At 45.5% G+C, this 14,099-nt stretch overlaps 1 long non-coding RNA gene across 1 annotated transcript; it reads right to left on the bottom strand.

The window, feature by feature from the left end:
- Positions 1-459: 459 nt before the first annotated feature.
- LOC105535691 lies at positions 460-4,614 on the bottom strand. The gene is made up of 2 exons (XR_001005481.1): positions 4,040-4,614; positions 460-2,830 (listed from the first exon to the last, which is right to left on the bottom strand). It is a non-coding gene; the product is annotated as an uncharacterized LOC105535691 (long non-coding RNA).
- Between the last annotated feature and the right edge of the window lie 9,485 nt (positions 4,615-14,099).

Here is a 14,099-nt window from a genome sequence, read left to right as displayed (position 1 = left end):
GGTCCCTGCAGTTGCCCAGTTATCTGTCCCTCGGACAGCCAATTTCTCAGCCTTTTCTGTGATTCTATGGGCAGCCCCATCTCCTCCTAAAATATTCCTTTTGATAGCAAATTAGACAGAATTGAAACCAGGTGTTTACACCCCAGAAAAGCCCAGCGGATGCCAAATGCAGGGATTGGATTAGGTCATGAGACATGGATCTGCCCATTTCACAGATGGACACACGGCCTCCAGGGAGGAAAAGAGGCAGTCGGGACAAGAATCCAGACCTCTGTCCTGTTCCCATAATTCCTGCTATCCCAATGTCACCCTTGATCATTCATAGTCAATAGCATCAGACAGCATCAATCCCAAAATACAGGCATCATTTTAGAAATTAATAAATACGTAAGGAGGAGCCCTCCTCACACAGAGAACAGTGATGACAACTCTATAGAAAGAATGATTCCCAACGAGAGCTGTGTGTGTATGTCACGTAATATCAGGAATTAAAAAGTGTCAAAAGATCAAGTGGGAGGAACATTAAATATGAATGGGATGAAAGACACATTTCTGTGCACGGAATAATGACTTTAATGAGTTTCCTCACCCAAGTCATGGCATCATAAAGTACAAAAGCTGGGAAAGCGATTGAGGAGGGGAATGGGGAGTGCAGGGGAGGCTTTGTGTGTGAAAGCAAGATGAGCAGGTAGGTAGGGGAGGAAAAGACAAGAGCTGAAAGAACTGTCAGGGTGAGTTCTGGGCCCTGATGAAAGTCGTCAGATTCCCAGGAGGTGTCTATGGGCACAGAGCAGCAGGACCTCCGGCCCCAGGTCAGCTGACAGTCCCCGGAGCCCCACAGAGTCCCACTATGACTCAACCCTCGCCCCAGCCCACCTGGACAGAGGTAGTGTGGGTGCCAACCAGTTGGCAAAGCACCTCTGCTGACCTTGGCCACCCAGGGTAACCAGATGGTAGCCATGCTTGGAAGCGGTGGTTTCCTCGGTGGGGAGGAGCAACTACACACATGCTATGGTCAGAATGCCTGTGTCCCTCCCAAAATTCATGCCAGAATCGTAACCCCCAACGTAATGGTATGGTCAAGCGGGGCCTTTGGGAGGGGATTAGGTCATAGGGGTGCAGCCCTCATGAATGGAATTGGTGACCCTATTTAAAGAGGTCCCAGAGAGAACCCTGACCCCTTGCTGTGAGGCCACAGCGAGAAAGGGACATCTATGAACAAGGAAGTGGGTCCTCACCAAACACTGAACCTGCGGGAGGCTTGGTCTTGGACTTCCAGGCTCCAGAACTATGAGAAATAAATTTCTGTTGTTCATAAACTACCCAGGCTATGGTATTTTGCTGTAGCACCCTGTACAGACCGAGATAACACAGAAGGACATGACATAAGCTTTAAAGGCAGACAAACCCTGGCCACCAATCCTGGGGCTGTCACCTCCCAGCTGTGAGGCTCAGAGCAGACAATTTAACATTCCTTCAACTTGAGCTTCCTCGCCTGTGAGGTGGGATGCTGTATTTTCCTCACAGTGCTGTTGGAGGATTAAGTGAGAGGACACACAGAAGCCTGGGCATGAAGATGTCCAGTAACCATCAGTCCTCTTGCCCTCACCCTCCCTCAGGCCTTGCACTCAGTGGCCATCCAGGAAGCAGTTGTTTCCAATGTTATTCAGAGTCCACTATCTTGTGCCATATTCACAGTAGCTCAGGAGACCAGGAAAGCTTGAGTGTCTGTTCACACCGGCGACAGAAAGCCACCATGGCAGGCTGGTGGTGAGGAAAGATGTCTACCTTCGTCCAGCCTCCCGCTGACCCAGGTGAAGCTGAAGTCAGTGCATGGTAGGCCCATGCAGAGCCAGCCCAGAGCCCAGAGTGTAACGACTTGGAACAGGTGCATTTCCATGACAACCTTCTGCTTCCACAGTCATTGTCATCTTCCTCCTGTGTAAGAAAACCCCCCAAAATGCCCAGTCAACATCCATTGTCTTCTCAGCCTCCAGCACTCAGAAGCGAGGCCTGCAGCACTGCAGGCATGGCTGAGTTCCATGGAGCTCATCAGGCAGTCCACGAGAGGCAGAGACGAAAGTTCCTGCCTCATCTGCATCATCAGGCTGACATGCCAGGAAAATTGTAACAGTAATAATAATAGAAAGGCTTAAATGGTACTAACTGTGAACCAAGAACTCTGCATATAATAACTTACTTAATCCTTACAGTAACTGTGCTAGATAGATATTATTACGCCCATTTTATAGAAAAAGAAACTGAGGCACAGAAATGTTAAGTAACATACCCAAGGTCATATGGCTAGTAAGTGGCAGAGATGGATTCCAACCTGGGTCACCTGGTTCTAAAGTTCATGCTTCTAACTCTGAAGAACTTCATGGAAATAAGCCTATCAGAAGAGGGAGCTGGTCAGAAGAAGGCTGGGAGGTAGTGGGTGGTAAGTACCATTTGGAAAGAAAGCAGAGTGTGAAGCCCAAGGAGCCTTTTGTTTGCCATCACAGATGCCACTCAGGAGAGGCAGCGCAGGGACTGGCGCTTCAGCAGATGACACAGTCCTAGAGCCTTTGCTACATATCAGGTTGTTCTTATTGTCCCCTATTTCTCTGCAATGACCAACAGCAAAGCAGTTAACAAGGAAGGCCTGTGGCTTACCAAGGAACGAAGTCATGGGGCCACCATAACCTGTCTTGCAGCCCAGCTTGGTGGGGTGTTAGGGAGGGATGCCACAGATGTCCATACCCCACCCAGGAGCCAGGGCAGGTTCGGCTGGGGCACCAGGTAGACTTCAGAACTGGGGCAGGAGATCCACGTCAGATCTGGATTCCAGCTGTAATAATAATTTATTTGTATCATTGTAATTATTTGTTTTGCATCCCCCGATTGGCTCTATGTGAGAAAGGGGGTGAAACTATGTCTGTCTTGTTCAGTTCACATCCGCAGCTGCTGGCTTAGAGCCCGGTGTATAGTAGGTACTCAATAGGTATGTATTACATCAATGAGCAAAGAAAATAAGTATAAGCCAGGGTTTCTCAACCACAGCACTATTGGCATCTGGGGCTGGATAATTCTTTGTTTTTAGAGGCCTGAACTGTGCACTGTAAGTTGTTTCAGCAGAGTCCCTGGCCTCTGCACGTTAGATGCCAGTAGGACTCCCTCCTCGACGTAAGAAGCAAAAATGTCCCCTGGGGGACAAAACTGCCCCCAGCTGGGAATGACTAATATAAACCAATATCCTTGGCTAGTGCCACTAATTGAAAGAGAGAAGCCAAATTTAATCTGCATATGCAACAGGCAGGAGGGAATCTGAGCCCTAAAAGCCAGGAGGGGCTGAGAGGAAGAAGGTGTGAAAGCCAGGGCAAGCCACTGAGCTCTCAGATGACTACCAAGTGCACCCTGCAGTTTGTCTCTTGGGTTGTAAGGCATGAGGGTGATTTGTGCTGACTTTAACATACAGAATAGGATAGGTGGGAATGAAGGGGGTGATGGCAGCATCCAGGAAAGAGAGGCAAACCCAAGACCAGACACGAAGGCAGGACAAAAACAGCCCCAGGCATGGGCCTGAGAACAGATTGGGCAGCAGAAATCCCTACACAGTTCCCGAACAAGGAATCTTTTGACAGGTGGCCTTGCAACAGCGACCCTCTCTTGTCTCTACTTTGAAGGCTGCCCTGTGCAACGTGGCCTCACACCCAGGAGGCCCTCAGATCAAGGTGGTCTTGGCAGATCCGCCAGGAAGGATTAGACCGTGACATTACAGCTACATGACGGCCTCGTTCTTATTACACACACACTCGCCCTGTCTAAGCTTGAGAACTCTGATTTGTTTATTTCTGAAAAACTGTCTCCACCAAGACACCAAGCTGGGCTGCGAGAGATAGCACTGACTCAGCCATTTCCCCATCCTCAGCATAAAAGGATCTAAAAAGAATAATTTAAGCTTCTCTGGAGTGAGATCATTTAATGAATCTTCTCGATGCTAAGAGGTTTTATATGCCTTTTTAAAAACCCTTCCCCAAGCACGGAGCTATGATATTACCTTGGAGAGCAGAGAGATGAAGTGATACACGTATGCACGGCACACAGGAGGAAGGAGGTGGTTTCCTTGGCAACAATATCCATGTTCTGGCTTCCCTCGGCTAAATTGGAATATATTGACATATCTGCTTTGGGCGCCTCTATTGCGAAGGGAAATGAGTGGTTTTCTATTCAGGCACTCTCAGAACTGCGGGCCGGCAGCTGGGGAGCGATGTTCTGTGAGTTCGATGCATCTGAATGGGGCAAGGCCGTTAGCAAGCTGGCAGAAGTCCCCAGCCTTCCTTTGCAAAACCAAACCATCATTTCCTCAGCCAAGAGAAAATGAAAGCAGCGAACACTTGAGGTTCGACTGGCCGGACAGATAGGCTAGGACTCTGTCTCACACAGTCTTTCTATGGCCACTGCTCTGTAGCTTTCCAAACACACCCAGCTCGATAGATCAGACTCCAAAAGTCTACTCATGATGTGTTTAAAATGGAGAGTGGTTGTAAGAAAAACATAGACCTATTGAAAAAAGGTCCTCAAATCTGATCTGCTCAAAATCCTTGACAATAGGGAGGCAGCTATGCCCCCAAAGCACAGTGCCTGGCACCCAGGAGGATGTTAACATCGTGTTTGTGGAATTGGACTTGGACTCAGGCTGACCTCGGTTTTGGCCCTGGCTTCACTATTAACATTCCGCATGACGTTGCACGTGTTCCATAAACCCTCTGGCCTCAGTTTCCTCCTCTCTAAAGCAGAGACGAGCATCCCTTCCTATAGAATTGTTGTGAAGATTAAATGGGGTGACCTGTAAAATGCCTGGCATGAAGGAGGCATTCCGTTATGGTTACTTTTCCCCACCAAGAAACAAGGAGCATTCTGCTTTTTTCAGATAGGTGAAATTTACAGAAAAGAACAGTGTCTTAGGGAGAGCAGGAACAACCTCACCCAAGGAGCCGAACTCTTTTCCATTTTTATTTACAGGGTGCTTTTGGAGAGCTGAGACAGCCTAGGTTGGGAAGTGTCTGGATTGGGAGGTCAGAAGGGTCAGCTCAGTCATAACCACAGAACCAGCCACAAGCTTCAGGGTAAATGGGACAAGGAGATAGTGAGGGGCTGAGGTCTCAGCAGGCCAGTGGCAGGTAGCACCGCAGAAACCAATGGCAGCATCAGCCATCAGCCTGGGACAAGGAGGGGATGCTGAAAGGGCAGGGAGGTGAGGTCTGCTGGGGAGGAGGACCAGCCCCACACATCAGGAACACAGTCTTTATAATGGGCTCTCTATTTAAAGACCCTCACAGAAGATTGTACACTATGTTTTCTTGCAATAGCTCATACCTGCCACTCCTAAGAAGGTCTTTCATAGGACTCAGTTAGAATAGTTGCTTCAATGTAAACACATCAGGACCAAGGATTTCCCATTAGAAGCATAGACTTTAGAACTAATTCCTAGACTGTCATTCTTTCTAAAAAGCCTTATGAATACAAAACAGCATTTCAGTTCTATTTCTAATATTTATTTGTGTGCCTTTGGGGGAAAAAAGTCTTTTCTAAGCCTTGTACTTGTGCTGTACACAATGACTGTCCTTCCTAAAGTCACAGGACAGCAGTGAGAGTAAAATTAAAAGGCAGGCAGCATAGTGAGTGGGGACACACCATCTGTGTCTTTATATCATATGTGTTTATCTCTTCTGAGCATCTGTGAAAGAGAGGTTTGCTACTTAGCTGAAGAATGTACAAGCTCAGGCCCTTTCCCCCTGGGAAGGTAAAAAATAAATAAATACATAAATAAATAAACAAAAAACACAAAAATAATTCAAAAGAGCCTCTAGAAAAATAAACTTCTACTGCTCACTTTCTGAAAAAAGAACATCATTAAAGGGATATTTGTTCTGCAAATTTTAAAATGCATTCTAAAGCTACAATAATTAAAACAGTGTGGTACCAGCAAAAAAAAAAAAAAATTAGCAGAGGGAACAGTGAGGCAGACTCAATACATAATATGTTTAAACTTTAATACACTTTTAAGATAGAATTTCATGTCATTATGGGAAATATGGACTATTCAGTGAATTATGGCTTGAGGATAACTGACCAACCCACTAGGGAGCAACTTTAAACTCTATCCCTACCTCACACCACATTTTTTTTTTTTTTTTTTTTTGAGACAGAATCTCACTCTGTCGTCCAGGCTGGAGTACAGTGGCGCAATCTCGACTCACCACAAGCTCCACCTCCCAGGTTCACGCCATTCTCCTGCCTCAGCCTCCCAAGTAGCTGGGAGTACAGGCACCCACCACCACACCCGACTAATTTTTTGTATTTTTAGTCGAGACGGGATTTCACCATGTTAGCCAGGATGGTCTTGATCTCCTGACCTGTGATCCGCCTGCCTCAGCCTCCCAAAGTGCTGGGATTACAGGCGTGAGCCACTGGGCCTGGCCCCTCCCACTTTTTTTTTTTTTTTTTTTTGAGACAGAGTTTCACTCTGTTGCCCAGGCTGGAGTGCAGTGGCATGATCTTGGCTCACTGCAAGCTCCACCTTCCAGGTTTATGCCATTCCCCTGCCTCAGCCTCCCAAGTAGCTGGAACTACAGGCACCTGCCACCATGCCCCGCTAATTTTTTTTGTATTTTTAGTAGAGATGGGGTTTCACTGTGTTAGCCAGGATGGTCTTGATCTCCTGACCTTGTGATCCACCCGCCTTGACCTCCCAAGGTGCTGGGATTACTGGCATGAGCCACCACACCCAGCCCACACCACACTTTAAAATAAATTCCAGGCCAGGCACAGTGGCTCACACCTGTAATTCCAACACTTTGGGAGGCCAAGGGAAGAGGATTACCTGTGGCCAGGAGTTCAAGACCAGCCTGGGCAACAAAGCAAGATCCTGTCTGTAGAAAAAATTTAAAATGTACCCAGGTATGGTGGCACAGGCCTGTAGTCCCAATTACTGGGGAGGCTGAAGTGGGAGGATCACCTGAGCCCAGAAGTTTGAGGCTGCAGTAAGCTGCAATTGTGCCACAGCACTCCAGCCTGGGCAACAGAGCAAGACCTCATCTCAAAAATATAAAATAAAATAAAATTCCAGATAGGTTAAATATTTTAAAAATAGAGTATTAAAAGGAAATATGAAGTAAGATTCACATTATCTTCAAGTTGTATGCCAGACATCTTTTATGCCCCATGTCGCACCCTCTCAGCTCCTCTTTTTGTTTCACCACCCCAGCCATGCCACATCTCCCTCTCTCTCTGCTCCCAGCTTCTCTGGCCCAGCTCTTTGGGATAGCTGCTGTCAGTGACCAACTCTGTCATTCTGTTGTGCACACAATACTGGGAGTGCAAGGACTCCACATCCGCCAGGGCAGCCTTTGATCCTTGTGAAATAAAAATCTTCTTCCCTCTGCCAGGGAGCCAATTCTGAGGCATGTTCTCCAAAGTTCCTGACAGGACCCCAGCATGACTGAGCCCTATTTCCCCTGTGTTGTCCCTCCCTCATGTCCTGTCTCTCTCTTTCAAGCCTCCCACTCCTCTTCCCTGGGAGCCAATCACAAAATAAACTCTGCAGATAGACCTTTGTCACAGGTTCTGCTCTTTGGGGGACCCAAGCTAAGATGGGTAGGAAAGACCTAAGTATCGAGCTAAATTGACAAAACATGAAGAGAAAGGTCAATAGGTTTACTTTCTTCAAAATGTAAAACTTCTGTACATCAAAATATTTCACATATATTCTTCCCTTTCCTTCCAAAACAATTTAGGCTAGAAGCCACCAGGTGGGATTAAGCAAGGTTGGCTCTAATACAGTGGTGGCAAGGGTGTCCCTAGGGCAATGGCAGTGATAAGGGGATTGGTTACATACAAGGCATTGATCAAATGACCAAATATATTACAGATGATGATATGGGAGCCAGCTTTTTCACTGTCACAGAAGACAGTTATAACAATGGCCTGGTGTGGTGGCTCAAGCCTGTAATCTCAGTGCTTTGGGAGGCCAAGGCAGGTGAATCACCTAAGCTCAGGAGTTCGAGACTAGCCTGGTAAACATGGTAAAAACTCATCTCTACTAAAAATACAAAACTTAGCCAGGTGTGGTGGTGGATGCCTGTAGTTCCAGCTACTTGGGAGGCTGAGACAGGAGAATTTCTTGAACCCGGGAGGCAGATGTTGCAGTGAGCCAAGATTGCACCACTGCATTCCAGCCTGGGTGACAGAGTAAGACTCTGTCTCAAAAAAAAAAAAAAAAAAGACAGTTACAACAATGGAAAGAGAGAAATGCAAAATGTATCCTACGGTGTGTGATCAGTTTTGGAGGCATTAACATGAACTTTGACATTCCACAGTGCCTCCTCCCTAACCCTGGCTCCTGTCCCACCTTACACAGATGCCAAACTTGTGTATATATAGATATATGATAACCACTAACAATTATTTTACAAATTTACTCCACTATGGCAACAATTTAAAAGTAAGCAAATATGATTTAATGAATATGTATTAGTCCGTCTTTGCGCTGCTGATAAAGACATACCCAAGACTGGGAAGAAAAGGAGATTTAGTTTGACTTACAGTTCTGCATGGCTGCGGAGGTCTCATAATCATGGCGGAGGGCAAAAGGCACTTCTTACATGGTGGCGACAAGAGAGAAATGAAGAAGACGCAAAAGCAGAAACCCCTGATAAACCCATCAGATCTCGTGAGACTTATTTTCTGTCATGAGAATAGCATGGGAAAGACTGGCCTCCATGATTCGATTACCTCCCCCTAGGTCCCTCCCAAAACACATGGGAATTCTGGGAGACACAATTCAAGTTGAGATTTGAATGGGGACACAGACAAACCATATCATTCCACCCCTGGCCCCTCCAAATCTCACGTCCTCACATTTCAAAACCAATCGTGCCTTCCCAACAGTTCCCCCAAACTTTTAGCCCATTTCAGCATCAACCCAAAATTCCACAGTCCAAAGTCTCATCCAAGACAAAGCTAGTCCCTTCTGCCTATGAGCCTGTAAAATCAAAAGCAAGCTAGTTACTTCCTAGATACAATGGGGGTACAGGCATTGGCTAAATACAGCAGTTCCAAATGGGAGAAACTAGCCAAAATAAAGGGGTTACCAGGCCCATGCAAGTCTGAAATCCAGCAGGGCAGTCAAATTTTAAAGCTCCAAAATTATCTCCTTTGACTCCAGGTCTCATATCCAGGTCATGATGATGCAAGAGGCGGGTTCCCATGGTGTTGGGCAGCTCCACCCCTATGGCTTTGCAGGGTATAGCTTCCCTCACAGCTGCTTTCTCAGGAGGGCATTAAGTGTCTACAGCTTTTCCAGGTGCACAGTGCAAGCTGTTTGTGGATCTACCATTCTGGGGTCTGGAGGACTGTGGCCCTCTTCTCACAGCTCTATTAGGCAGCACCCCATTAGGGACTCTGTGTGAGGGTTCTGACCCCACATTTCCCTTCTGCACTGCCCTAGCAGAGGTTCTCCATGAGGGCTCCACCCCTGCAGCAAACTTCTGCCTGGGCATCCAGGTGTTTCCATACATCTTCTGAAATCTAGGTAGAAGTTCCCAAACCTCAATTTTTGACTTCTGTGCACCCACAGGCTCAATGCCATGTGAAGGCTTCTAAGGTTTGGGGTTTCCACCCTCTGAAGCCACAGCTCAAGCTGTACGTTGGCCTCTTTCAGCCATGGCTGGAACTGATAGGACACAGACCACCAAGTCCCTAAGCTCCACACAGCATGGGGACACTGGGCCAGGTCCATGAAACTAAGTTTTCCTCCTGGGCCTCCAGGTCTGTGATGGGAGGAGCTGCTGTGAAGGTCTCTGACATGGCCTAGAGACATTTTCCCCATGGTCTGGAGGAGTCACATTAGGCTCCTTGCTGCTTATGCAAATTTCTGCAGTTGGCTTGAATTTCTTCTCAAAAAAATGGGTTTTTCTTTTCTACTGCATCATCAGGCTGCAAATATTTTGAACTTTTATGCCCTGTTTCCCTTTTAAAATGGAGTGCTTTTAACAGTATCCAAGTCAGCCGGGCACAGTGGCTCATGCCTGTAATCCCAGCACTTTGGGAGGCCATGGCGGGCAGATCACGAGGTCAGGAGATCAAGATCATCCTGGCTAACATGGTGAAATCCTGTCTCTACTACAAATACAAAAAATTAGCCAGGTGTGGTGGCGGGCTCCTGTAGTCCCAGCTACTCAGGAGGCTGAGGCAGGAGAATGGCGTGAACCCGGGAGGTGGAGGTTGCAGTGAGTCGAGAGCATGCCACTACACTCCAGTCTGGGTGACAGAGTGAGACTCCATCTCAAAAAAACAACAACAACAACAACAACAACAACAAAAAACAGTACCCAAGTCACCTCTTGAACACTTTTCTGCTTAGAAATTTCTTCTGCCAGATACCCTAAATCATCTCTCTCAAGTTTAAAGTTCCACAGATCTCTAGGGCAGGGGCAAAATGCCTCCAGTCTCTTTGCTGAAACATAGCAAGAGTCACCTTTGTACCAGTTCCTGACAAGTTGCTCATCTCTATCTGAGACCACCTCAGCCTGGACCTTGCTGTCCATATTGCTATCAGGCTTTTGGTCAAAACCATTCAACAAATCTCCAGGAAGTTCTAAACTTTCCCAAATTTTTCTGTCTTCTTTCTGAGCCCTCCAAACTGTTCCAACCTCTGCCTGTTACCCAGTTCCAAAGTTGCTTCCACATTTTCAGGTATCTTTTCAGCAATGCCCCACTCTACTGATACCAATTTACTGTATTAGTCCATTTTTGCACTGCTGACAAAGACATACCCAAGACTGGGAAGAAAAGGAAGTTTAATTTGACTCACAGTTCCACATGGCTGAGGAGGTCTCATAGTCATGGCGGAGGATGAAAGACATTTCTTACACGGCAGCAGCAAGAGAGAAATGAGGAAGAAGCAAAAGTGGAAACCCCTGATAAACTCATCATATCTCATAAGATGTATCCACTATTACGAGAATAGCACAGGAAAGACTGGCCCTCATAATTCAATTACCTCCCTGGGTCCTTCCCACAACATGTGGGAATTCTGGGAGATACAATTCAAGTTGAGATTTGAATGGGGACACAGCCATACCATATCAGTACATGTATACATATATAATATAGATGTAAATGTGTGAATGTGTGCTTACATGTGTGTGTCCACTGAGAGAACCTGGGAGCCAGAGCCGTGACACTCCAATAGTAATGAGCACACCTAGGATCCAGATCTTGTCTTCTAAATACCATTCTCTGCTAAAAGGAACAAGGGCTCCCTGGAGTAACAGCTGATTCCAAGGCTAAGGAGGAGTACCTTGGTTTACCAAAAATTAAAGAATGTTCAAAAAATGATGGGGACAAAATCAAAAAGATACAGAAGCCCACTTGAAGGGGCACCTACTGGTTGAATCTAGGACAGATTGAGCATCAGAATAAATAATGATGTTAATGAATTATAATGCATTGCATCAAATAGAAATTCATGAGTTTATATAGACAAAATATACAAATGAATAAATTGAAGGTTTAGGAGGAACAAGATATTTACACAATCTCAAAGTACCACTTCATTTAAAAAAATGTATTAATTACAAACGGGAAAAAGTAACTTTACAGTGGAGAAAACTGACAGAAACCGTCTTCAAGTGATCAAAGCTTCACTCTCCAGTAAGGAGAGAAATCAAAATCCCATGTGATATGAGGGGATGCAACAAGGAGAATTCAGCATCACTTCTGATATTCCTGCCAAATACGAATAAGATGAAGCAAGTCCTGAAAAAATATCAGAAAAACCCACTGACAGATGTTCAACAAAATAACTGACCTGTACTCTGCAACAGTGCCAAGGTCATGAAAGTCAAGGAAAGCCTGAGGAACTGTCCCAGATAAAGGAGAATGAAGAGACATGACAACTAAATGCAAACGTGATTCTGAACTGGATCTTTCTGCTGCAAAGGACATTGTTGGGGCAATTGGCAAAAGTTAAATGGTGTCTGAGGAATAGCTAGTCCTAACATACAAGGTCAGCATCCTAATACTGATGGTCATATTAGGTTAGGTAGGAAAATATCCTTTCTTGTAGGAAATGTGCACTAAAGTATCCAGGGAGGAGGAGGCATCGGGCCAACATATTACTGTCAAATGGGTTTAGAAAAAAAAAGTTCTTTATACTCTACTTGCAACATTTTTTTTTTTTTTTTTTTTTTTTTTAGACAGTCTTGCTCTGTTGCCCAGGCTGGAGTGCAATGGTACAATCTCAGCTCATTGCAACCTCTACCTCCTGGGTTCAAGTGATTCTCCCCTGAGTAGCTGAGATTACAGGTGCATGCCACCGTGCCCAGCTAATACTTGCAACTTTTCTATAAGCTTGAGATTATTTCAAAATAAAAGTAAAAGCCGGGAGCAGTGGCTGATGCCTGTAATCCCAGCACTTTGGGAGGCCGAGGCAGGCAGATTGCTTGAGTTCAGGAGTTTAAGAACAGCCTGCCAACATGGTGAAAACCTGTCTTTCTACTAAAAATACAAAAATTAGCTGTGCATGGTGGCGGGCGCCTATAATTTCAGCTACACAAGAGGCTGAGGTGGTAGAATCACTTGAACCCGGGAGGCAGAGGTTGCAGTGAGCCGAGATCACGCCACTGCACTCCAGCCTGGGTGACAGACCAAAATGTTGTTTCCCAAAAGATAAACAAACAAACAAAATAAAAGTTAAAAAAACATAAACATGTAACTGACACATTGGAAAAAATGCAAAACACAAGATAGAAAAGGGGTCACACATTGTTCCTGAGAGGTAGGCATGGAGGCTTCACTGCCAGCCTCCTCAAATAGCAGGCCCTCTGCCAGGCCAGCCTCTGAGAGGGAGAAAGAGAGAGAGGGGGATGGCTGAGCCGGGCCCCTGGGCCTGTCCTTCCTTGATTTCACTACACCTGGCTAAGGTTCCTCTGCCTGCCCCGCACCCAGTTCCCATCCCTGCCCCCAGCCCTGGGGTGAGTCTCCCTGGTACCAGCTCTGCTTCCTTTTCTGTGTTTTATTTAGACAAGAGACAGGAATGAGGTGGGAGGTGGAAGAAGGGGGAAGAAAGGTGAGTTGAGCTGCCTTCCCCAGCATTAGAGCCCGGATGGGCTCTGTGCAGTCACTAGAGGTTGAAGCCAAGTGGAGTGCAGGGAGGAGGGAGAGGGAGGTCACTGGAAAGGAGGAGAGCCTGCTGGGGCCCACCATAGAGGAGGAAGGCAAGAGAGGATGGAGGGGGTGTGGCAGTGGTTTTGGCAAACGCTGAAGAACTCTTGCCTCCCCATTTCCCATCTGCACCTCTTCTCTCCTCCCCAAATCAATACACTAGTTATTTTCATCCCTGAAAAAGAAAACAGGGGGTCACAATCTCAACATACAAACAATGCTTCAAATTGTACTAGAAAAAATATGAATATCCAGATAGAAAAACACAGCAAAAGATATAAACAGATAATGCCAAAAAATTAAATGTCTTATAAACACATGAAAAAAATTTACTTTCTTCTGAAACCAAAGAAATGCAAAAATGAAAATAAGAAATCATAATTTATGATTCTTCGATATGCAAAATATATTTTAAAATCATATCCCATCTTGGCAAGAGTGTGAGGAAACAGGTATTTTACTTATCGCTGGTAAATATGAATTCACATATTCCTTCTGGATGACATTTAACAATTCACATCAAAATCCTTAAAATTTTGCAAACCCTTCAGCAAAAAGAAATAACACCTGAAAAAAAATTTGCAAACCCATTACCCTAGTAAGTCTATTTCTAATAATATTTCCTTAGGAAATAGTCACGAATGTTCACAAATATTTGTTGTAGAGTTGCTTATAGAAAGAAACAACTTAATATCCCAACAATAAAGGATCAGATAAACTAACTTCAATGCATCCAAACAACAGAATACTATGGCAACCTTTTAAAATTATTTAATAAAATTTTATTTAGTGACAGCTGTGCATATGAATGTAGTCATACCAGCATTATATTCAAATCTTAGTAGCTCTGGATCCTAACTGCCTAACTGAAGAGTGTTATCAACTCCCTT

Source organism: Mandrillus leucophaeus, unplaced genomic scaffold (assembly GCF_000951045.1).
Source record: "Mandrillus leucophaeus isolate KB7577 unplaced genomic scaffold, Mleu.le_1.0 Scaffold15, whole genome shotgun sequence".
Taxonomy (NCBI): domain Eukaryota; kingdom Metazoa; phylum Chordata; class Mammalia; order Primates; family Cercopithecidae; genus Mandrillus; species Mandrillus leucophaeus.
The sequence above is the reverse complement of the archived record's forward strand: the minus strand, read 5'-3'. Positions and strand labels throughout refer to the sequence as shown.